Source organism: Zophobas morio, unplaced genomic scaffold, assembly GCF_036711695.1.
Source record: "Zophobas morio isolate AGI-343-1 ecotype UQ-CSIRO unplaced genomic scaffold, CSIRO_AGI_Zmor_V1 ptg000006l, whole genome shotgun sequence".
NCBI lineage: Eukaryota > Metazoa > Arthropoda > Insecta > Coleoptera > Tenebrionidae > Zophobas > Zophobas morio.
The window spans coordinates 17,240,380-17,264,498 of NW_026972111.1; the positions used below are offsets into that span (position 1 = coordinate 17,240,380).

At 30.6% G+C, this 24,119-nt stretch overlaps 1 protein-coding gene and 1 long non-coding RNA gene across 6 annotated transcripts in view; both read left to right on the plus strand.

The window, feature by feature from the left end:
• The window catches only part of LOC135123736 (uncharacterized), a 107,977-nt gene that overhangs the window by 36,390 nt on the left and 47,468 nt on the right, over positions 1-24,119 (plus strand). The window lies entirely within an intron of this gene.
• Positions 9,402-11,571, plus strand: LOC135123735 (uncharacterized). The gene is made up of 4 exons (XR_010279706.1): positions 9,402-10,409; positions 10,460-10,598; positions 10,650-11,087; positions 11,138-11,571. It is a non-coding gene; the product is annotated as an uncharacterized LOC135123735 (long non-coding RNA).

A 24,119-nucleotide genomic window follows, 5' to 3' on the forward strand; every position in this document is an offset into this window, starting at 1 on the left:
AGAGTGTTGAACTATCTAACCTAAAATTATTTTCATCTTTTGTAGACTTTGGCCTCACAGACTCGTAGAAAACAACTTTCAAACTTACAACCAAAGCTGAAATTAATTTAACAGCAGTTATTTTAATAACAAATAAGAGAAATAAACCTACGAGAAAAAGTCATAATTGTATTATTAATTGTGAAGTAACTATTAAAAAAATCTAAAGATTATGATGCCAAAAGTTACTTTAAATCAAATAATGGCTTTCATCCATAGAAACTTTTGGCCTCATAATTACATGACGAATAACTTTCGGACTCATGTGCTAACATACATTAAAGTACAAGGTACATGAATAAATCTAAAATCGGAAACCCAAAATTTGGTCAAATCGAGGCAGTAAAATTCATGTGAATCAATATTCGGTGCTATATATTCAGGCACACCCCCAAGTGTAAAGACTCAGATTTTTTCCATAATACGAAACATTTTGTATGAAGTTAAAACAAAATTAGACTGTGAATGGTAGAAGTATCTGTAGACGCATTCATAAAAATATTTTTTATTCAAAGTTAAAGTGATAATTTACATTTTTTAAATACTTGCTACTTAGCCAAATATAAAGGACGACAGGTCCAAAGTTGCTATTAATGAGCCAATTATTTTGATATGTTTGTTTCCATATTAGCCTGGGTATAAAGTTGGGTTAGGTAGTTCTGCAATCAACCAATTATTTATTTTTATTTATACTATTTTGGTGATACCAGTTTCAGGGTTCATCCCCTTCCTCAGCCACCTCGTCAGTAAACCTATAACACTTTAAAAAAGTCAATATTTGGTTAAATTTTTAGACTTATTAGTGTTAATATTATCAGGAATTTGATCTGCCGTTTTTTGAGCCTAAAATACTTGATTGTTGACCATTATTCTTGCTAAACCACACGAAAATAGTATAAATAAAAATAAATAATTGGCAGAGTGTTGAACTATCTAATCTAAAATTATTTTCATCTTTTGTAGACTTTGGCCTCACAGAATCGTAGAAAACAACTTTCAAACTTACAACCCAAGCTAAAATTAACTTACTTAATAGCAGTTATTTTAATAACAAATAAGAGAAATAAACCTACAAGAAAAAGTCATAATTGTGTTATTAATTATGAAGTAACTATTGAAAAAAATCTAAAGATTGTGATGCCAAAAGTTACTTTAAATCAAATAATGGCTTTCATCCATTGAAACTTTTGGCCTCATAATTACATGACGAATAACTTTCGGACTCATGTGCTAACATACATTAAAGTACAAGGTACATGAATAAATCTAAAATCGGAAACCCAAAATTTGGTCAAATCGAGGCAGTAAAATTCATGTGAATCAATATTCGGTGCTATATATTCAGGCACACCCCCAAGTGTAAAGATTCAGATTTTTTCCATAATACGAAACATTTTGTATGAAGTTAAGACAAAATTAGACTGTGAATGGTAGAAGAATCTGTAGACGCATTCATAAAAATATTTTTTTATTCAAAGTTAAAGTGATAATTTAAATTTTTTAAGTACTTGCTACTTAGACAAATATAAAATACGAGAGTTCGAAAGTTGCTATAAATGAGCTAATTATTTTGATATGTGTGTTTCCATATTAGCGTGGGTATAAAGTTGGGTTAGGTAGTTCTGCAATCAACCAATTATTTATTTTTATTTATACTATTTTAGTGATACCAGTTTCAGGGTTCATCCCCTTTCTCAGCCACCTCGTCAGTAGACTTATAACACATTAAAAATGTCAATATTTGGTTAGATTTTTAGACTTATTAGTGTTAATATTATCTGGAAATTGATGTGCCGTTTTTTGATCCTAAAATACTTGATTTTTGACCATTATTCTTGCTATACCACACGAAAATAGTATAAATAAAAATAAATAATTGGCTGAATGTTGAACTATCTAACCTAAAATTATTTTCATCTTTTGTAGACTTTGGCCTCACAGAATCGTAGAGAACAACTTTCAAACTTACAACCCAAGCTAAAATTAACTTAATCGCAGTTATTTTAATAACAAATAAGAGAAATAAACCTACAAGAAAAAATCATAATTGTGTTATTAATTATGAAGTAACTATTAAAAAAATCTAAAGATTGTGATGCCAAAAGTTACTTTAAATCAAATAATGGCTTTCATCCATAGAAACTTTTGGCCTCATAATTACATGACGAATAACTTTCGGACTCATGTGCTAACATACATTAAAGTACAAGGTACATAAATAAATCTAAAATCGGAAACCCAAAATTTGGTCAAATCGAGGCAGTAAAATTCATGTGAATCAATATTCGGTTCTATATATTCAGGCACACCCCCAAGTGTAAAGACTCAGATTTTTTCCATAATACGAAACATTTTGTATGAAGTTAAAACAAAATTAGACTGTGAATGGTAGAAGTATCTGTAGACGCATTCATAAAAATATTTTTTATTCAAAGTTAAAGTGATAATTTACATTTTTTAAATACTTGCTACTTAGCCAAATATAAAGGACGACAGGTCCAAAGTTGCTATTAATGAGCCAATTATTTTGATATGTTTGTTTCCATATTAGCGTGGGTATAAAGTTGGGTTAGGTAGTTCTGCAATCAACCAATTATTTATTTTTATTTATACTATTTTGGTGATACCAGTTTCAGCCACCTCGTCAGTAAACCTATAACACTTTAAAAAAGTCAATATTTGGTTAAATTATTAGACTTATTAGTGTTAATATTATCAGGAATTTGATCTGCCGTTTTTTGAGCCTAAAATACTTGATTGTTGACCATTATTCTTGCTAAACCACACGAAAATAGTATAAATAAAAATAAATAATTGGCAGAGTGTTGAACTATCTAACCTAAAATTATTTTCATCTTTTGTAGACTTTGGCCTCACAGAATCGTAGAAAACAACTTTCAAACTTACAACCCAAGCTAAAATTAACTTACTTAATAGCAGTTATTTTAATAACAAATAAGAGAAATAAACCTACAAGAAAAAGTCATAATTGTGTTATTAATTATGAAGTAACTATTGAAAAAAATCTAAAGATTGTGATGCCAAAAGTTACTTTAAATCAAATAATGGCTTTCATCCATTGAAACTTTTGGCCTCATAATTACATGACGAATAACTTTCGGACTCATGTGCTAACATACATTAAAGTACAAGGTACATGAATAAATCTAAAATCGGAAACCCAAAATTTGGTCAAATCGAGGCAGTAAAATTCATGTGAATCAATATTCGGTGCTATATATTCAGGCACACCCCCAAGTGTAAAGATTCAGATTTTTTCCATAATACGAAACATTTTGTATGAAGTTAAGACAAAATTAGACTGTGAATGGTAGAAGAATCTGTAGACGCATTCATAAAAATATTTTTTTATTCAAAGTTAAAGTGATAATTTAAATTTTTTAAGTACTTGCTACTTAGACAAATATAAAATACGAGAGTTCGAAAGTTGCTATAAATGAGCTAATTATTTTGATATGTGTGTTTCCATATTAGCGTGGGTATAAAGTTGGGTTAGGTAGTTCTGCAATCAACCAATTATTTATTTTTATTTATACTATTTTAGTGATACCAGTTTCAGGGTTCATCCCCTTTCTCAGCCACCTCGTCAGTAGACTTATAACACATTAAAAATGTCAATATTTGGTTAGATTTTTAGACTTATTAGTGTTAATATTATCTGGAAATTGATGTGCCGTTTTTTGATCCTAAAATACTTGATTTTTGACCATTATTCTTGCTATACCACACGAAAATAGTATAAATAAAAATAAATAATTGGCTGAATGTTGAACTATCTAACCTAAAATTATTTTCATCTTTTGTAGACTTTGGCCTCACAGAATCGTAGAGAACAACTTTCAAACTTACAACCCAAGCTAAAATTAACTTAATCGCAGTTATTTTAATAACAAATAAGAGAAATAAACCTACAAGAAAAAATCATAATTGTGTTATTAATTATGAAGTAACTATTAAAAAAATCTAAAGATTGTGATGCCAAAAGTTACTTTAAATCAAATAATGGCTTTCATCCATAGAAACTTTTGGCCTCATAATTACATGACGAATAACTTTCGGACTCATGTGCTAACATACATTAAAGTACAAGGTACATAAATAAATCTAAAATCGGAAACCCAAAATTTGGTCAAATCGAGGCAGTAAAATTCATGTGAATCAATATTCGGTGCTATATATTCAGGCACACCCCCAAGTGTAAAGACTCAGATTTTTTCCATAATACGAAACATTTTGTATGAAGTTAAAACAAAATTAGACTGTGAATGGTAGAAGTATCTGTAGACGCATTCATAAAAATATTTTTTTATTCAAAGTTAAAGTGATAATGTAAATTTTTTAAGTACTTGCTACTTAGACAAATATAAAATACGAGAGTTCAAAAGTTGCTATAAATGAGCTAATTATTTTGATATGTGTGTTTCCATATTAGCGTGGGTATAAAGTTGGGTTAGGTAGTTCTGCAATCAACCAATTATTTATTTTTATTTATACTATTTTAGTGATACCAGTTTCAGGGTTCATCCCCTTTCTCAGCCACCTCGTCAGTAGACTTATAACACATTAAAAATGTCAATATTTGGTTAGATTTTTAGACTTATTAGTGTTAATATTATCTGGAAATTGATGTGCCGTTTTTTGATCCTAAAATACTTGATTTTTGACCATTATTCTTGCTATACCACACGAAAATAGTATAAATAAAAATAAATAATTGGCTGAATGTTGAACTATCTAACCTAAAATTATTTTCATCTTTTGTAGACTTTGGCCTCACAGAATCGTAGAGAACAACTTTCAAACTTACAACCCAAGCTAAAATCAACTTAATCGCAGTTATTTTAATAACAAATAAGAGAAATAAACCTACAAGAAAAAATCATAATTGTGTTATTAATTATGAAGTAACTATTAAAAAAATCTAAAGATTGTGATGCCAAAAGTTACTTTAAATCAAATAATGGCTTTCATCCATAGAAACTTTTGGCCTCATAATTACATGACGAATAACTTTCGGACTCATGTGCTAACATACATTAAAGTACAAGGTACATGAATAAATCTAAAATCGGAAACCCAAAATTTGGTCAAATCGAGGCAGTAAAATTCATGTGAATCAATATTCGGTGCTATATATTCAGGCACACCCCCAAGTGTAAATATTCAGATTTTTTCCATAAAACCAAACATTTTGTATGAAGTTAAAACAAAATTACGACTGTGAATGGTAGAAGTATCTGTAGACGCATTCATAAAAATATTTTTTATTCAAAGTTAAAGAGATAATTTAAATTTTTTTAAATACTTGCTACTTAGCCAAATATAAAGGACGACAGGTCCAAAGTTGCTATAAATGAGCTAATTATTTTGACATGTTTGTTTCCATATTAGCGTGGGTATAAATTTGGGTTAGGTAGAGTTCTGCAATCAACCAATTATTTATTTTTATTTATACTACTTTTGGTGATACCAGTTTCAGGGTTCATCCCCTTCCTCAGCCACCTCGTCAGTAAACCTATAACACTTTAAAAAAGTCAATATTTGGTTAAATTTTTAGACTTATTAGTGTTAATATTATCAGGAATTTGATCTGCCGTTTTTTGAGCCTAAAATACTTGATTGTTGACCATTATTCTTGCTATACCACATGAAAATAGTATAAATAAAAATAAATAATTGGCAGAGTGTTGAACTATCTAACCTAAAATTATTTTCATCTTTTGTAGACTTTGGCCTCACAGACTCGTAGAAAACAACTTTCAAACTTACAACCCAAGCTAAAATTAATTTAACAGCAGTTATTTTAATAACAAATAAGAGAAATAAACCTACGAGAAAAAGTCATAATTGTATTATTAATTGTGAAGTAACTATTAAAAAAATCTAAAGATTGTGATGCCAAAAGTTACTTTAAATCAAATAATGGCTTTCATCCATAGAAACTTTTGGCCTCATAATTACATGACGAATAACTTTCGGACTCATGTGCTAACATACATTAAAGTACAAGGTACATGAATAAATCTAAAATCGGAAACCCAAAATTTGGTCAAATCGAGGTAGTAAAATTCATGTGAATCAATATTCGATGCTATATATTCAGGCACACCCCCAAGTGTAAATATTCAGATTTTTTCCATAATACGAAACATTTTGTATGAAGTTAAGACAAAATTAGACTGTGAATGGTAGAAGAATCTGTAGACGCATAATGGTAGAAGAATCTGTAGACGCATTCATAAAAATATTTTTTTAATTAAAGTTAAAGTGATAATTTAAATTTTTTAAGTACTTGCTACTTAGACAAATATAAAATACGAGAGTTCGAAAGTTGCTATAAATGGGCTAATTATTTTGATATGTGTGTTTCCATATTAGCGTGGGTATAAAGTTGGGTTATGTAGTTCTGCAATCAACCAATTATTTATTTTTATTTATACTATTTTGGTGATAGCAGTTTCAGGGTTCATCCCCTTTCTCAGCCACCTCGTCAGTAAACTTATAACACTTTAAAAAAGTCAATATTTGGTTAGATTTTTAGACTTATTAGTGTTAATATTATCTGGAAAATGATGTGCCGTTTTTTGATCCTAAAATACTTGATTTTTGACCATTATTCTTGCTATACCACACGAAAATAGTATAAATAAAAATAAATAATTGGCTGAATGTTGAACTATCTAACCTAAAATTATTTTCATCTTTTGTAGACTTTGGCCTCACAGAATCGTAGAGAACAACTTTCAAACTTACAACCCAAGCTAAAATTAACTTAATAGCAGTTATTTTAATGACAAATAAGAGAAATAAACTTACAAGAAAAAGTCATAATTGTGTTATTAATTGTGAAGTAACTATTAAAAAAATCTAATGATTGTGATGCCAAAAGTTACTTTAAATCAAATAATGGCATTCATCCATAGAAACTTTTGGCCTCATAATTACATGACGAATAACTTTCGGACTCATGTGCTAACACACAGTAAAGTACAAGGTACATGAATAAATCTAAAATCGGAGACCCAAAATTTGGACAAATCGAGGCAGTAAAATTCATGTGAATCAATATTCGGTGCTATATAATCAGGCACACCCCCAAGTGTAAAGATTCAGATTTTTTCAATAATACGAAACATTTTGTATGAAGTTAAGACAAAATTAGACTGTGAATGGTAGAAGTATCTGTAGACTCATTCATAAAAATATTTTTTTATTCAAAGTTAAAGTGATAATTTAAATTTTTTAAGTAGTATAAATAAAAACAAATAATTGGCTGAATGTTTAACCATCTAACCTAAAATTACTTTCTTCTTTTGTAGACTTTGGCCTCACAGAATCGTAGAAAACAACTTTCAAACTTACAACCCAAGCTAAAATTAACTTAATAGCAGTTATTTTAATAACAGATAAGAGAAATAAACCTAAAAGAAAAAGTCATAATTGTGTTATTAATTGTGAAGTAACTATTAAAAAAATCTAAAGATTGTGATGCCAAAAGTTACTTTAAATCAAATAATGGCTTTCATCCATAGAAACTTTTGGCCTCATAATTTCGGACTCATGTGCTAACATATCTTAAAGTACTAGGAACATGATTAAATCTAAAATCGGAAACCCAAAATTTGGTCAAATCGAGGCAGTAAAATTCATGTGAGGCAATATTCGGTGCTATATATTCAGGCACACCCCCAAGTGTAAAGATTCAGATTTTTTCCATAAGACGAAACATTTTCTATGAGGTTAAGACAAATATTGGTGGATTGAGAAATAAATCTAAGAAATAAATTCATAATGATGTTGTTAAGTGTAAAATACCTATGAAAAAAGATCTAAAGACTGTGATGCCAAAAGTTACTTTAAGTCAAATAATAGTTTTCATCCATAGCAACATTTAGCCTCATAATTGCATGTTAGGTAACTTTCGGACTCGTACGCTTCGTATATGTGAAAACAGGTAATTAACCCATCATTCCGGGCACAATTTTGTTTTTGGAACGAAGTACTAGATTAATAAATTTAAAATTGGAAACCCGAAATTTCAACACAAGCCGGTGAAATTCATGAGGTGTATTATTTCACGATATGGATTCGTAAAATTTAAGGCACAATCTCAACATTCAAATTGTAATTGATAGACTCCGGCTTTATCTAGTTAAGTAATTTTATCTTTGTTGTTCAGTAACTGATTTCTGGTTGAATTAATTTTTATAAATGAAATATTAACATTTTTATTCACTCTATTTAGTATGTTTTTAATTTTGTAAGATAATGTTTCAATAAAATCCAGAAAATAATATCTACCTATGTCTTCCTTAGTATCATGGTCCGTTTTGAACAACGAGCAACATTGTTTTTTTTTTAATTTTGTATCTTATTTTGTCAATTAGATTGTGGATTAATTTTACTTTAAAGTCATTATTTATTGCAATTTGTTTTATGGACTGAAGTTCTTTATTATAGTTTTCATGGTTTAGATTAGAATTGAACAATATTTCAATTAAAGATGCAAAAGTTGATATTTTATGAATCCATAGGTGGTTGGAAGAATTGCAAATAATGTTGTCTGTCTATGTTTTATTGGCCCAATATCTTACAAAATTAAAAACATTCTTGGAGAAATATTAAACACGAGAGGCCAAAAGTTGCTATAAACGAAGTCATTCTTTTCATCTTTAGTACACTTTGACCCCATATGGATTCATACAAAACAACTTTCAGGCTCACAGTCCAAGGGGACATTAAATTAGTAACCCTTGTTTTAAGAATACCAAATCGTCTTTCAAATATCGGCGGATTGAGAAATTAATAAATCAAAGGGACAGATTTATAATTATGTTGTTTACTGTGGAGTATCTACGAAAAAAATCCAAAGACTGTGATTCCAAAAGTTAATTTAAATCAAATAATAGTTTTTATCCATAGCAACATTTGGGTTCATAATTACTGCTCCATTAAAATATTAAACTGGTTTTTCAAATTTCGCTTGTTTCTTGGATAAAATAATATAAAATACGAGAGGCCAAAAATTGCTACAAATGTAATTAATGATTATAAAAGAGTATAAGTAATTATTTTCATCTTTAGTACACTTTTGTCACACAAATTCATACAAAACAACTTTCAGGTTCACAACTCAAGCTAAAGTTAAATTAATTGTCGTTGTTTTAAGATTATCAAATTGTGATTCAAATACCGGAAGAAAGAAAAACAAATCTAAGAAACAATTTCATGGTGATACTATTAACTGTAAAGTACCCATGAAAAAAATCTAAAGAATGCGATATCAAAAGTTACTTTATATCAAATAATACATTTCATGCATAGTACCATTTGATCTTATAATTACATGTTTCGGAATAATGAGCTTCATATCTATCATTTCAAGTACAATTTTTGTTTTTGGAAATGAAATTCCAAGTGATTAGAAAATAAAACAGAAGCTCAAAAATGTATGGAAACGATGCATGACGTTCCAAGATATTAATTCCTAAAATTTAAAGCACACCCTTAAGCAAATATCCAGATTGGCTCCATAAGTAGAAAAATAATTTAAGAGATTAACAAAAACTTGTACTGCTAATTGTAGAAGTGCCTGTACACACAACCATAAAAGTAAATTTCTTACTCCAACTTAAACTGGTATTTTAAAATTGACATGTACGCCTTTCTTGGAGAAATATAAAAAGAGAGGTTAAAAGCTGCTAAAAAATAGTAATGTTTCTTTTTTCGAAATCGCGCAGTAATGTGCTTTTTCTATGTTCAAAAATCGGCACAGAAATTAAATGCGGTGTTGTCATATTAGTATTATCTACCTCCACAATTACATTTTACAAGGTTATAAATTGTTTTTCGGTTTAGCAGTAATTCTATACTCTTTGATAACCCTTTTTATTAGTTATTAGAAACACATCCGGTTTATTAATTTTATAAATATAATTTATTAACTAAATTTGCGCGTAATCTCGCAACGTCGCAACCTTGCATGGCAACAGCGGATTTCTTGAAGTGCAGCGACATTCTATGGCAGCGAACAATGTGTATCCACATAACCTGTAATAAGTTTTTGTTCGGTGCAGAAACAACCATGGAAAACATTATATGGAGAATATCTCATTTTGCATACGAGTATTTCGCTGAAAAAGAAAATTCTGTGAAATCAACATTTTGGGCTACATAGTCGTTGTTAAAGTCAACTCTGTTAATATAAAACAGCATAGATATAATCTAAGTACACCAAGTTCTCAAGCAAAAAATATAGGTTATGTTTCCCAGAAATCAAATATATTTACAAGAGAAAACTTACGAAAATTTTTAACAGAGGCCCGTGATTAATGTACCTAATGTCAAAGGTAATCTCAAAGAAGGTCAATCACATTGTCTATAAAACATAATGTTTTAGGTATATTTTTTATTCGAAGTTGTAGGAGTATGCGGAAAGGAAGAATTTGAACAATTTTCTTGTATCTACATAACCTATAATAAGCTTTTATTATTATTACAGAACAGATTATTAGCTTACATGCCCATTTTAAATGAAAGTATGAAGCATACCTCTTATTTTTCGGTACTTTTAATATTTTTGCTTGCAGAAAGATCTGCAGCAATTGCAAAATAGAGATGGATAGCAATAATAACAAGCAGTTTACATGCATTCGACCGAACTTGCAAAAACTGGCAGATAATATATCAAATTTATTACCTAAAAACTCAGCCACAGTTTATGAAAAGCGGTATGAATTTTTTTTTTTTTGCGCAGAAACAACCATGCAAAATATATGGAGAACACCTCATTGCATACGAGTATTTCGCTGAAAAAGCAAATTCTGTGAAATCTTTAACACTTTGGGCTGCATAGTCGTAGTTAAAGTCAACTCTGTTAATAAAAAACAGCATAGATATATCTAAGTACACCAAGTTTTCAAGCAAAAAATATAGGTTACATTGCCAAGAAATCAAATATATTTACAAGAGAAGACTTACCAAAATTTTTAACAGAAGCCCGTGATTAAATGTACATGATGTTAAAGGTGATCTCAAACAAGGTCAATCACATTGTCTATAAATCATTATGTTTTAGGTTTATTTTTTATTAGAAGTTGTAGGAGCATGTGGAATGGATAAATTGAAAAATAATGACGGCATTCAAGACAAAAACGATACGCTAATAATTAAAATTCCAACGTCTAAAACTGGCAAAGCACGAGAATTTACAAATATGTGTAAAAATATTTATCCAATTGAAATATAGTAAAAATACCTAATTTTAAGACCGCACCATACACCAGACAAATCATTATTTATACATTACATTTGGATAGTGAATGCAGCAGCTGCTGCATTGTACAAATATACCTGCAAACACACTGTAACAAATTATGCAGACACCTCTTTTGACTAAAAGATATATATTTAACTTTATCCATACGTTGTCAACTTTGTTAATAATTGCAATCTCTAACTTCATAAGAAATATGAATAATCTACTTTGGTGTTTTATAGTAGTATTAAATGTTCATAGAACATAATTGCACTTACTACGAAGTAAGCTTTCCTAGTTTTAAGTTGTTTTCTTTTCTCTTTGATTATCTTAATTTCTTCAGCCTCTATGTGGCTGTTTTAATTCCAAAAAATTGTTTCTGAATAAACTGATTCATACCACTTTTTCTTTCTTTTACTCGAAAACAGTTTAAACTATAACTCCAAATATTTACCTACTTTACAACGTGTCAAGCATTCGGTTGTTGTAAATGATGCAACCATAAATACAAATTTGAACACTGATATGACAGGTTTGAGGCTAGGATGTGGTTTTCATATACTCCCATTACTTGTTGCCTAAATCTGGCGCGAGGCCAAAAGTTATTATTGACGTATATATATATATATATATATATATATATATATATGTATATAATCCCGGAACTTTGGCACGGTCGGCACACTATGGCAACACTGTAGTAGATCAAACGCATAAATTAGTCAGTTTCGCACATAAGGAAAATACGGCATAGTTCAGCCCCTCGACGATAGATGGCCAAACAAAATTTAATTATATTTAAAAGGCACTTTGGCATTTATATTTAAAATGTTATAATTAATAAAGTTTGCGGTAAGTTTCAACAAAATTGTAAATCCAAAAAACAAAAGGATTTGTGTTACGTATAAGAATATTCTAAGTACGTCACCCCTAGAATTACTTTTTTAAAAAATAAAACATTTCGACACAATTGTTTGTATCTGGAAATTCAAAGTGGTTTTAGATGTTCCAATAGCCCAAGTCAAGCGGAAATTGAAACCTTTAACAAATAGAAAATACTAGGGAAGTAAAGGCATTATTTGTTGTCTTTATTTCGCATTTTGCTAACAGTGACCGGGACTAAAGTGTATGCCAAACTACCTGTTGTATGCGTTCGGTACGCATTTAACAGGGAGTTTCGCATGACATTTATTTTCCCCCAAAATTTTAAATCAAAAAGGAAGTGATTTTTAAGAACAAAACACTCTATGTTACTCATAAGAATATTCTAAGCACGCTGATTATACTGTATTTGCTTAAAAAACTAGGAATTTCTATGGGATAGATTGTATCTGGGTGTGCTAATGGTTTTCGATGTTCCAATAGCCCAATTCAAGCGGGAATTGATATTACCTACAAGATATTCCTAATATAAATACAAAATTTGACAACAATCGGTGGCTCGCAGATTATCTGTATCATAATTCATAAAAATCCGGGACCGCAGACAGATGTACAGACAGACGGCCAGACAGACAGAAACGGGACACCTTCGTACTGTAGGTGTCACGGAAGGTAGAGAAAACGTAAAAGTAGAGAAAACCGCTTTTTTTAGATTTACAGTTTTGTGGAAAAATACAAATCATGCGAAACTGCCTGTTAAATACGTACCGTATGCATGCAACAGGCATTTTGGCACAAACTTATTTACCTGACAGTGTCAGCAAAATGCGAAAATTATGACAATTAATGACGTTTTTAGTTTCCAAGTATGCCACTCTTGCTGAAATTTTAAATTTTCGCTTGAATTGGTCCATTACACCATTAAAAACCTCTAATTAGTTTGTCCAATAAATACGTAAATCCCTGGCAATTTACGCAAAATGCTAAAGTAGTGAAACTTAATTTTGTTTTTACTTCCCTAATCACTTCTGTTTGCTAAAGATGTCAATTTCCGACTGAGTGGGTCTGTTAGGACATCAGCACCCACTTAACATGTCCAGACACAATTCATAAAGTGGAAATATTCTTTTTTTTTTAAACACATACTGCAGACTACTTACATTTAACTTGCTCAGAATATTCTTATGCGTAATATGAAGCCTTTTGTTGTTAAAAATCCCTTTTTTGGATGATGAAATATTATAGGAAAAAAAAACATGCGAAACTGCATGTTAAATACGTACCGTATGCATGCAACAGGCAGTTTAGCACCAAAGATACCTGTCAACGTCATCAAAATACGAAAATTATTCCAATTAATTACACCCTAACTTCCCTAGTATCTCCTGTTTGTTTAAGATGTAAATTACAGTTTGTATTAGGCTATTGAAACATTAATAAACCGATTATTACGTTCAAATACATTACTTACTGCAGAAGTTGCTTGTTTCCGAAAAAATTCAGTAAGTACTGCATTATGCGTACTGTACGCAAGCAGCAACAGTTTGACACACACGCTAAAATTTATCAAAATGTCATAGTCAGCAAAATGAGAAAATTATGACAATTAATGACGTTTTTAATTTCTAAGTATATCACTTTTGCTGAAATTTTAAGTTTTCGCTTGAATTGGACTTTTACACCATTAAAAACCTCTAATTAGTTTGTCCAATAAATACGTAAATCCCTGGCAACTTAAGCAAAATGCGAAAGTAATGAAACTTAATTTTGTTTTTACTTCCCTAATCACTTCTGTTTGCTAAAGATGTCAATTTCCGACTGAGTGGGTTTGTTAGGACATCAGCACCCACTTAACATGTCCAGACACAATTCATAATGTAGAAATATACTATTTTTTTAATAACAAAACATATACAGCATAATACTTACACTTAGCTTGCTCAGAATATTCTTCCGCGTAATATAAAGTCTTTTATTGTTAAAAATTCATTTTTTTAACGATGAAATATTTTAGGAAAAAATAAAAATCATGCGAAACTGCCTGTTAAATGCGTACCGTATGCATGCAACAGGCAGTTTGGCACCCAAGATAACTGTCAAGGTCATCAAAATACGAAAATTATTACAATTAATTTTACCCTTACTTCCCTAGTATCTCCTGTTTGTTTAAGATGTAAATTACAGTTTGTATTAGGCTATTGAAACATTAATGAACAGATTATTACGTTCAAATACATTACTTACTGCAGAAGTTGCTTGTTTTCGAAAAAATTAAGTAAGTACTGCAGTATGCGTATGGTACGCAAGCGGCAACAGTTTGACACACACGTTAAAATCTATCAAAATATCATGGTCAGCAAAATGCGAAAATTATGACAATAAATGACGTTTTTAATTTCTAAGTATATCACTTTTGCTGAAATTTTTTGTTTTCGTTTGAATTGGACCATTACACCATTAAAAACCTCTAATTAGTTTGTCCAATAAATACGTAAATCCCTGGCAACTTAAGCAAAATGCGAAAGTGGTGAAACTTAATTTTGTTTTTACTTCCCAAATCACTTCTGTTTGCTAAAGGTGTTAATTTCCGACTGAGTAGGTCTGTTAGGACATCAGCACCCACTTAACATGTCCAGACACAATTCATAATGTAGAAATATTCTTTTTTTTTAATAACAAAACATAGACTGCATAACACTTACACTTAGCTTGCTCAGAATATTCTCACGCGTAATATAAAGTCTTTTGTTGTTAAAAATCCCTTTTTTTAAAGATGAATTATTTTAGGAAAATATAAAAATCATGCGAAACTGCCTGTTAAATGCGTACCGTATGCATGCAACAGGCAGTTTGGCACCCAAAATACCTGTCAAGGTCATCAAAATACGAAAATAATTACAATCAATTACACCCTTACTTCCCTAGTATCTCCTGTTTGTTTAAGATGTAAACTCCAGTTTGTATTAGGCTTTTGAAACATTAATAAACCGATTATTTCGTTCAGATACATTATTTACTGCAGAAGTTGCTTGTTTTCGAAAAAATTAAGTAAGTACTGCATATTGCGTACTGCACGCAAGCAGCAATATTCTAACCATTTTTGACACACACGTTAAAACCTATCAAAATATCATAGTCAGCAAAATGCGAAAATTATGACAATTAATGACGTTTTTAGATTCCAAGAATGTCACTCTTGCTGAAATTTTAAATTTTCGCTTGAATTGGACAATTACACCATTAAAAACCTCTAATTAATTTGTCCTATAAATACGTAAATCCCTAGCAACTTAAGCAAAATGCTGAAGTAGTGAAACTTAATTTTGTTTTTACTTCCCTAATCACTTCTGTTTGCTAAAGATGTCAATTTCCGACTGAGTAGGTCTGTTAGGACATCAGCACCCACTTAACATATCCAGACAATTCATAATGTAGAAATATACTTTATTTTTAATAACAAAACATATACTGCATATTACTTACACTTAGCTTGCTCAGAATATTCTTACGCGTAATATAAACTCTTTTGTTGTTAAAAATCCCTTTTTTTAGAGATGAAATATTTTAGGAAAAAATGAAAATCATGCGAAACTGCCTGTTAAATGCGTACCGTATGCATGCAACAGGCAGTTTGGCACCAAAGATACCTGTCAAGGTCATCAAAATACGAAAATTATTACAATTAATTACACCTTTACTTCCCTAGTATCTCCTGTTTGTTTAAGATGTAAATTACAGTTTGTATTAGGCTATTGAAATATTAATAAACCGATTATTACGTTCAAATACATTACTTACTGCAGAAGTTGCTTGTTTTCGAAAAAATTAAGTAAGTACTGCATTATACGTACGTACGCAAGCAGCAACAGTTTGACACAGACGCTAAAATTTATCAAAATGTCACAGTCAGCAAAATTTTTTTTTATTTTATTTTATTTTATTCAAATGAGAAAATTATGACAATTACTTAATGACGTTTTTAATTTCTAAGTAAATCACTTTTGCTGAAATTTTAAGTTTTCGCTTGAATTGGACTTTTACACCATTAAAAACCTCTAATTAGTTTGTCCAATAAATCCGTAAATCCCTGGCAACTTAAGCAAAATGAGAAAGTAGTGAAACTCAAGTTTGTTTTTACTTCCCTAACCACTTCTGTTTGCTAAAGATGTCAATTTCCGACTGAGTGGTTCTGTTAGGACATCAGCATCCATTTAAGATGTCCAGACACAATTCATAATGCAGAAATATTCTTTTTTTTTTTAATAAAAAAACATATACTGCAAAATACTTACACTTAGTTTGCTCAGAATATTCTTACGCGTAATATAAAGTCTTTTGTTGTTAAAAATCCCTTTTTTTAACGATGAAATATTTTAGGAAAAAATAAAAATCATGCGAAACTGCCTGTTAAATGCGTACCGTATGCATGCAATAGGCAGTTTGGCACCCAAGATACCTGTCAAGGTCATTAAAATGCGAAAATTATTACAAGTAATTACACCCCTACTTCCCTAGTATCTCCTGTTTGTTTAAGATGTAAACTCCAGTTTGTATTAGGTAATTGAAACATTAATAAATCGATTTTTACGTTCAGATACATTATTTACTGCAGAAGTTGCTTGTTTTCGAAGAAATTAAGTAAGTACTGCATTATGCGTACTGTACGCAAGCAGCAACAATTTGACACACACGCTCAAATTTATCAAAATGTCACAGTCAGCAAAATGAGAAAATTTTGACAATTAATGACGTTTTTAATTTCTAAGTATATCACTTTTGCTGAAATTTTAAGTTTTCGCTTGAATTGGACTTTTACACCATTAAAAACCTCTAATTAGTTTGTCCAAGAAATACGTAAATCCCTGGCAACTTAAGCAAAATGCGAAAGTGGTGAAACTTAATTTTGTTTTTACTTCCCTAATCACTTCTGTTTGCTAAAGATGTTAATTTCCGACTGAGTGGGTCTGTTAGGACATCAGCATCCATTTAACATGTTCAGACACAATTCATAATGCAGAAATTTTCTTTTTTTTTTTAATAACAAAACATATACAGCATAATACTTACACTTAACTTGCCCAGAATATTTTTACGAGTAATATAAAGTCTTTTGTTGTTAAAAATCCCTTTTTTTAGAGATGTAATATTTTAGGAAAAAATAAAAATCATGCGAAACTGCCTGTTAAATGCGTACCGTATGCATGCAACAGGCAGTTTGGCACCAAAGATACCTGTCAAGGTCGGTCATAAAAATACGAAAATTATTACAATCAACTACACCCTTACTTCCCTAGTATCTCCTGTTTGTTTAAGATGTAAATTGCAGTTTGTATTAGGCTTTTGAAACTGTTAGAATAAGTATTTTTATTTGTGAATTTAAAGTTTGCTTGTTAGTGTTGGGAGACGAATGACGTCAGACGCTGCAAAGCGGATGCAGGTGTCTCGCTCCCTACTCTTTGTTTTATGTCGTTGGAATATAGTCGAAGTAAGTCTCTGATTGTCGTCGCAAGAAGACGTTTCAATAAAGCTAGACAAGTTTATTCTCCTCAATTAGTTTTGGCCAATTCCAATGTATTCACAGTAGTATTCACAGAAACATTAATAAACCGATTATTACGTTCAGATACATTATTTACTGCAGAAGTTGCTTGTTTTCGAAAAAATTAAGTATGTACTGCATAATGCGTACTGTACGCAAGCGGCAACAGTTTGACACACACGTTAAAATTTATCAAAATGTCATAGTCAGCAAAATGATAAAATTATGACAATTAATGAAGTTGTTAATTCCTAAGTATATCATTTTTGCTGAAATTTTTTGTTTTCGTTTGAATTGGACCATTACACCATTAAAAACCTCTAATTAGTTTGTCCAATAAATACGTAAATCCCTGGCAACTTAAGCAAAATGCGAAAGTGGTGAAACTTAATTTTGTTTTTACTTCCCTAATCACTTCTGTTTGCTAAAGATGTTAATTTCCGACTGAGTGGGTCTGTTAGGACATCAGCACCCACTTAACATGTCCTGACACAATTCATAAAGTAGAAATATATTTTTTTTTAATAACAAAACATATACTGCATAATACTTACACTTAACTTGCTCAGAATATTCTTACGCGTAATATAGGGTCTTTGTTGTCAAAAATCCCTCTTTTTAACCATGAAATATTTTAGGAAAAAATAAAAATCATGCGAAACTGCCTGTTAAATGCGTGCCGTATGCATGCAACAGGCAGTTTGGCACCCAAAATACCTGTCAAGGTCATCAAAATACGAAAATAATTACAATTAATTACACCCTTACTTCCCTAGTATCTCCTGTTTGTTTAAAATGTAAATTACAGTTTGTATTAGGCTATTGAAACATTAATAAACCGATTATTACGTTCAAATACATTATTTACTGCAGAAGAGTTGCTTGTTTTCGAAAAAATTAAGTATGTACTGCATAATGCGTACTGTACGCAAGCGGCAACAGTTTGACACACACGTTAAAATTTATCAAAATGTCATAGTGTGCAAAATGAGAAAATTATGACAATTAATGACGTTTTTAATTTCTAAGTATATCACTTTTGCTGAAATTTTAAGTTTTCGCTTGAATTGGACCATTACACCATTAAAAACCTCTAATTAGTTTGTCCAATAAATACGTAAATCCATGGCAACTTAAAACTAAATGCGAAAGTAGTGAAACTTAATTTTGTTTTTACTTCCTTAACCACTTCTGTTTGCTAATGATGTGAATTTCCGACTGAGTAGGTCTGTTAGGACATCAGCACCCACCTAACATGTCCAGACACAATTCATAATGTAGAAATATACTTTTTTTTAAATAATAAAACATATACTGCATAATACTTACACTTAGCTTGCTCAGAAGTTTTTGTTGTTAAAACTCCCTTTTTTTAGAGATGAAATATTTTAGGAAAAAATAAAAATCATGCGAAACTGCCTGTTAAATGCGTACCGTATGCATGCAACAGGCAGTTTGGCACCAAAGATACCTCTCAAGGTCATCAAAATACGAAAATTATTACAATTAATTACACCCTTCCTTCCCTAGTATCTCCTGTTTGTTTAAGATGTAAATTGCAGTATGTATTAGGCTTTTGAAATATTAATAAACCGATTATTACGTTCAGATACATTATTTACTGCAGAAGTTTCTTGTTTTCGAAAAAATTAAGTAAGTACTGCATTATGCGTACTGTACGCAAGCAGCAACAATTTGACACACACGCTCAAATTTATCAAAATGTCACAGTCAGCAAAATGAGAAAATTTTGACAATTAATGACGTTTTTAATTTCTAAGTATATCACTTTTGCTGAAATTTTAAGTTTTCGCTTGAATTGGACTTTTACACCATTAAAAACCTCTAATTAGTTTGTCCAAGAAATACGTAAATCCCTGGCAACTTAAGCAAAATGCGAAAGTGGTGAAACTTAAGTTTGTTCTTACTTCCCTAACCACTTCTGTTTGCTAAAAATGTCAATTTCCGACTGAGTGGGTCTGTTAGGACATCAGCATCCATTTAACATGTCCATACACAATTCATAATGCAGAAATATTCTTTTTTTTTTTAATAACAAAACATATCCAGCATAATACTTACACTTAGCTTGCTCAGAATATTCTTACGCGTAATATAAAGTCTTTTGTTGTTAAAAATCCCTTTTTTTAACGATGAAATATTTTAGGAAAAAATAAAAATCATGCGAAACTGCCTGTTAAATGCGTACCGTATGCATGTAACAGGCAGTTTGGCACCAAAGATACCTGTCAAGGTCGGTCATCAAAATACGAAAATTATTACAATCAATTACACCCTTACTTCCCTAGTATCTCCTGTTTGTTTAAGATGTAAATTGCAGTTTGTATTAGGTTATTGAAACATTAATAAACCGAGTTTTACGTTCAGATACATTATTTACTGCAAAACTTGCTTGTTTTCGAAAAAATTTAGTAAGTACTGCATAATGCGTACTGTACGCAAGCAGCAACAGTTTGACACACACGTTAAAATCAACCAAATGTCCTAGTCAGCAAAATGCGAAAATTATAACAATTAATGAAGTTTTTAATTTCTAAGTGTATCACATTTGCGGAAATTTTAAATTTTCGCTTGAATTGGACCATTACACCATTAAAAATCTCCAATTAGTTTGTCCAATAAATACGTAAATCCCTGGCAACTTAAGCAAAATGCGAAAGTAGGGAAACTTAATTTTGTTTTTACTTCCCTAACCACTTCGGTTTGCTAAAGATGTCAATTTCCGACTGAGTAGGTCTGTTAGGACATCAGCATCCATTTAACATGTCCAGACACAATTCATAATGCAGAAATTTTCTTTTTTTTTTATAAAAAAACATATACAGCATAATACTTACACTTAGTTTGCTCAGAATATTCTTACGAGTAATATAAAGTCTTTTGTTGTTAAAAATCCCTTTTTTTAGAGATGACATATTTTAGGAAAAAATAAAAATTATGCGAAACTGCCTGTTAAATGCGTACCGTATGCATGCAACAGGCAGTTTGGCACCAAAAATACCTGTCAAGGTCGGTCATCAAAATACGAAAATTATTACAATCAATTACACCCTTACTTCCCTAGTATCTCCTGTTTGTTTAAGATGTAAATTGCAGTTTGTATTAGGCTTTTGAAACATTAATAAACCGATTATTACGTTCAGATACATTATTTACTGCAGAAGAGTTGCTAGTTTTCGAAAAAATTAAGTATGTACTGCATAATGCGTACTGTACGCAAGCGGCAACAGTTTGACACACACGTTAAAATTTATCAAAATATCAAAGTCAGCAAAATGAGAAAATTATGACAATTAATGACGTTTTTAATTTCCAAGTATATCACTTTTGCTGAAATTTTAAGTTTTCGCTTGAATTGGACCATTACACCATTAAAAACCTCTAAATAGTTTGTCCAATAAATACGTAAATCCATGGCAACTTAAGCTAAATGCGAAAGTAGTGAAACTTAATTTTGTTTTTACTTCCTTAACCACTTCTGTTTGCTAATGATGTGAATTTCCGACTGAGTAGGTCTGTTAGGACATCAGCACCCACTTAACATGTCCAGACACAATTCATAATGTAGAAATATACTTTTTTTTTAAATAACAAAACATATACTGCATAATACTTACACTTAGCTTGCTCAGAATATTCTTACGCGTAATATAAAGTCTTTTGTTGTTAAAATCCCTTTTTTTAGACATGAAATATTTTAGGAAAAAATAAAAATCATGCGAAACTGCCTGTTAAATGCGTACCGTATGCATGCAACAGGCAGTTTGGCACCAAAGATACCTGTCAAGGTCATCAAAATACGAAAATTATTACAATTAATTACACCCTTCCTTCCCTAGTATCTCCTGTTTGTTTAAGATGTAAATTGCAGTTTGTATTAGGCTTTTGAAACATTAATAAACCGATTATTACGTTCAGATACATTATTTACTGCAGAAGTTGCTTGTTTTCGAAAAAATTAAGTAAGTACTGCATTATGCGTACTGTACGCAAGCAGCAACAGTTTGACACACACGCTAAAATTTATAAAATGTCATAGTCGGCAAAATGAGAAAATTTTGACAATTAATGACGTTTTTAATTTCTAAGTATATCACTTTTGCTGAAATTTTAAGTTTTCGCTTGAATTGGACCATTCCACCATTAAAAACCTCTAATTAGTTTGTCCAATAAATACGTAAATCCATGGCAACTTAAGCTAAATGCGAAAGTGGCGAAACTTAATTTTGTTTTTACTACCTTAACCACTTCTCTTTGCTAATGATGTGAATTTCCGACTGAGTAGGTCTGTTAGGACATCAGCACCCACTTAACATGTCCAGACACAATTCATAATGTAGAAATATACTTTTTTTTAAATAACAAAACATATACTGCATAATACTTACACTTAGCTTGCTCAGAATATTCTTACGCGTAAAATAAAGTCTTTTGTTGTTAAAATCCCTTTTTTTAGAGATGAAATATTTTAGGAAAAAATAAAAATCATGCGAAACTGCCTGTTAAATGCGTACCGTATGCATGCAACAGGCAGTTTGGCACCAAAGATACCTGTCAAGGTCATCAAAATACGAAAATTATTACAATTAATTACACCCTTACTTCCCTAGTATCTCCTGTTTGTTTAAGATGTAAATTGCAGTTTGTATTAGGCTTTTGAAACATTAATAAACCGATTATTACGTTCAGATACATTATTTACTGCAGAAGTTGCTTGTTTTCGAAAAAATTAAGTAAGTACTGCATTATGCGTACTGTACGCAAGCAGCAACAGTTTGACACACACGCTAAAATTTATAAAATGTCATAGTCAGCAAAATGAGAAAATTTTGACAATTAATGACGTTTTTAAATTCTAAGTATATCACTTTTGCTGAAATTTTAAGTTTTCGCTTGAATTGGACCATTCCACCATTAAAAACCTCTAATTAGTTTGTCCAATAAATACGTAAATCCATGGCAACTTAAGCTAAATGCGAAAGTGGCGAAACTTAATTTTGTTTTTACTACCTTAACCACTTCTCTTTGCTAATGATGTGAATTTCCGACTGAGTAGGTCTGTTAGGACATCAGCACCCACTTAACATGTCCAGACACAATTCATAATGTAGAAATATACTTTTTTTTAAATAACAAAACATATACTGCATAATACTTACACTTAGCTTGCTCAGAATATTCTTACGCGTAATATAAAGTCTTTTGTTGTTAAAATCCCTTTTTTTAGAGATGAAATATTTTAGGAAAAAATAAAAATCATGCGAAACTGCCTGTTAAATGCGTACCGTATGCATGCAACAGGCAGTTTGGCACCAAAGATACCTGTCAAGGTCATCAAAATACGAAAATTATTACAATTAATTACACCCTTACTTCCCTAGTATCTCCTGTTTGTTTAAGATGTAAATTGCAGTTTGTATTAGGCTTTTGAAACATTAATAAACCGATTATTACGTTCAGATACATTAGTTACTGCAGAAGTTGCTTGTTTTCGAAAAAATTAAGTAAGTACTGCATTATGCGTACTGTACGCAAGCAGCAACAATTTGACACACACGCTAAAATTTATAAAATGTCATAGTCAGCAAAATGAGAAAATTTTGACAATTAATGACGTTTTTAATTTCTAAGTATATCACTTTTGTTGAAATTTTAAGTTTTCGCTTGAATTGGACCATTACACCATTAAAAACCTCTAAATAGTTTGTCCAATAAATACGTAAATCGATGGCAACTTAAGCTAAATGCGAAAATAGTGAAACTTAATTTTGTTTTTACTTCCTTAACTACTTCTGTTTGCTAATGATGTGAATTTCCGACTGAGTAGGTCTGTTAGGACATCAGCACCCACTTAACATGTCCAGACACAATTCATAATGTAGAAATATAATTTTTTTTAAATAACAAAACATATACTGCATAATACTTACACTTAGCTGGCTCAGAACATTCTTACGCGTAATATAAAGTCTTTTGTTGTTAAAAATCCCTTTTTTTAGAGATGAAATATTTTAGGAAAAAATAAAAATCATGCGAAACTGCCCGTTAAATGAGTACCGAATGCATGCAACAGGCAGTTTGGCACCCAAGATATCTGTCAAGGTCATCAAAATACGAAAATTATTACAATTAATTACACCCTTACTTCCCTAGTATCTCCTGTTTGTTTAAGATGTAAATTGCAGTTTGAATTAGGCTTTTGAAACATTAATAAACCGATTATTACGTTCAGATACATTATTTACTGCAGAAGTTGCTTGTTTTCGAAAAAATTAAGTAAGTACTGCATTATGCGTACTGTACGCAAGCAGCAACAGTTTGACACACACGCTAAAATTTATAAAATATCATAGTCAGCAA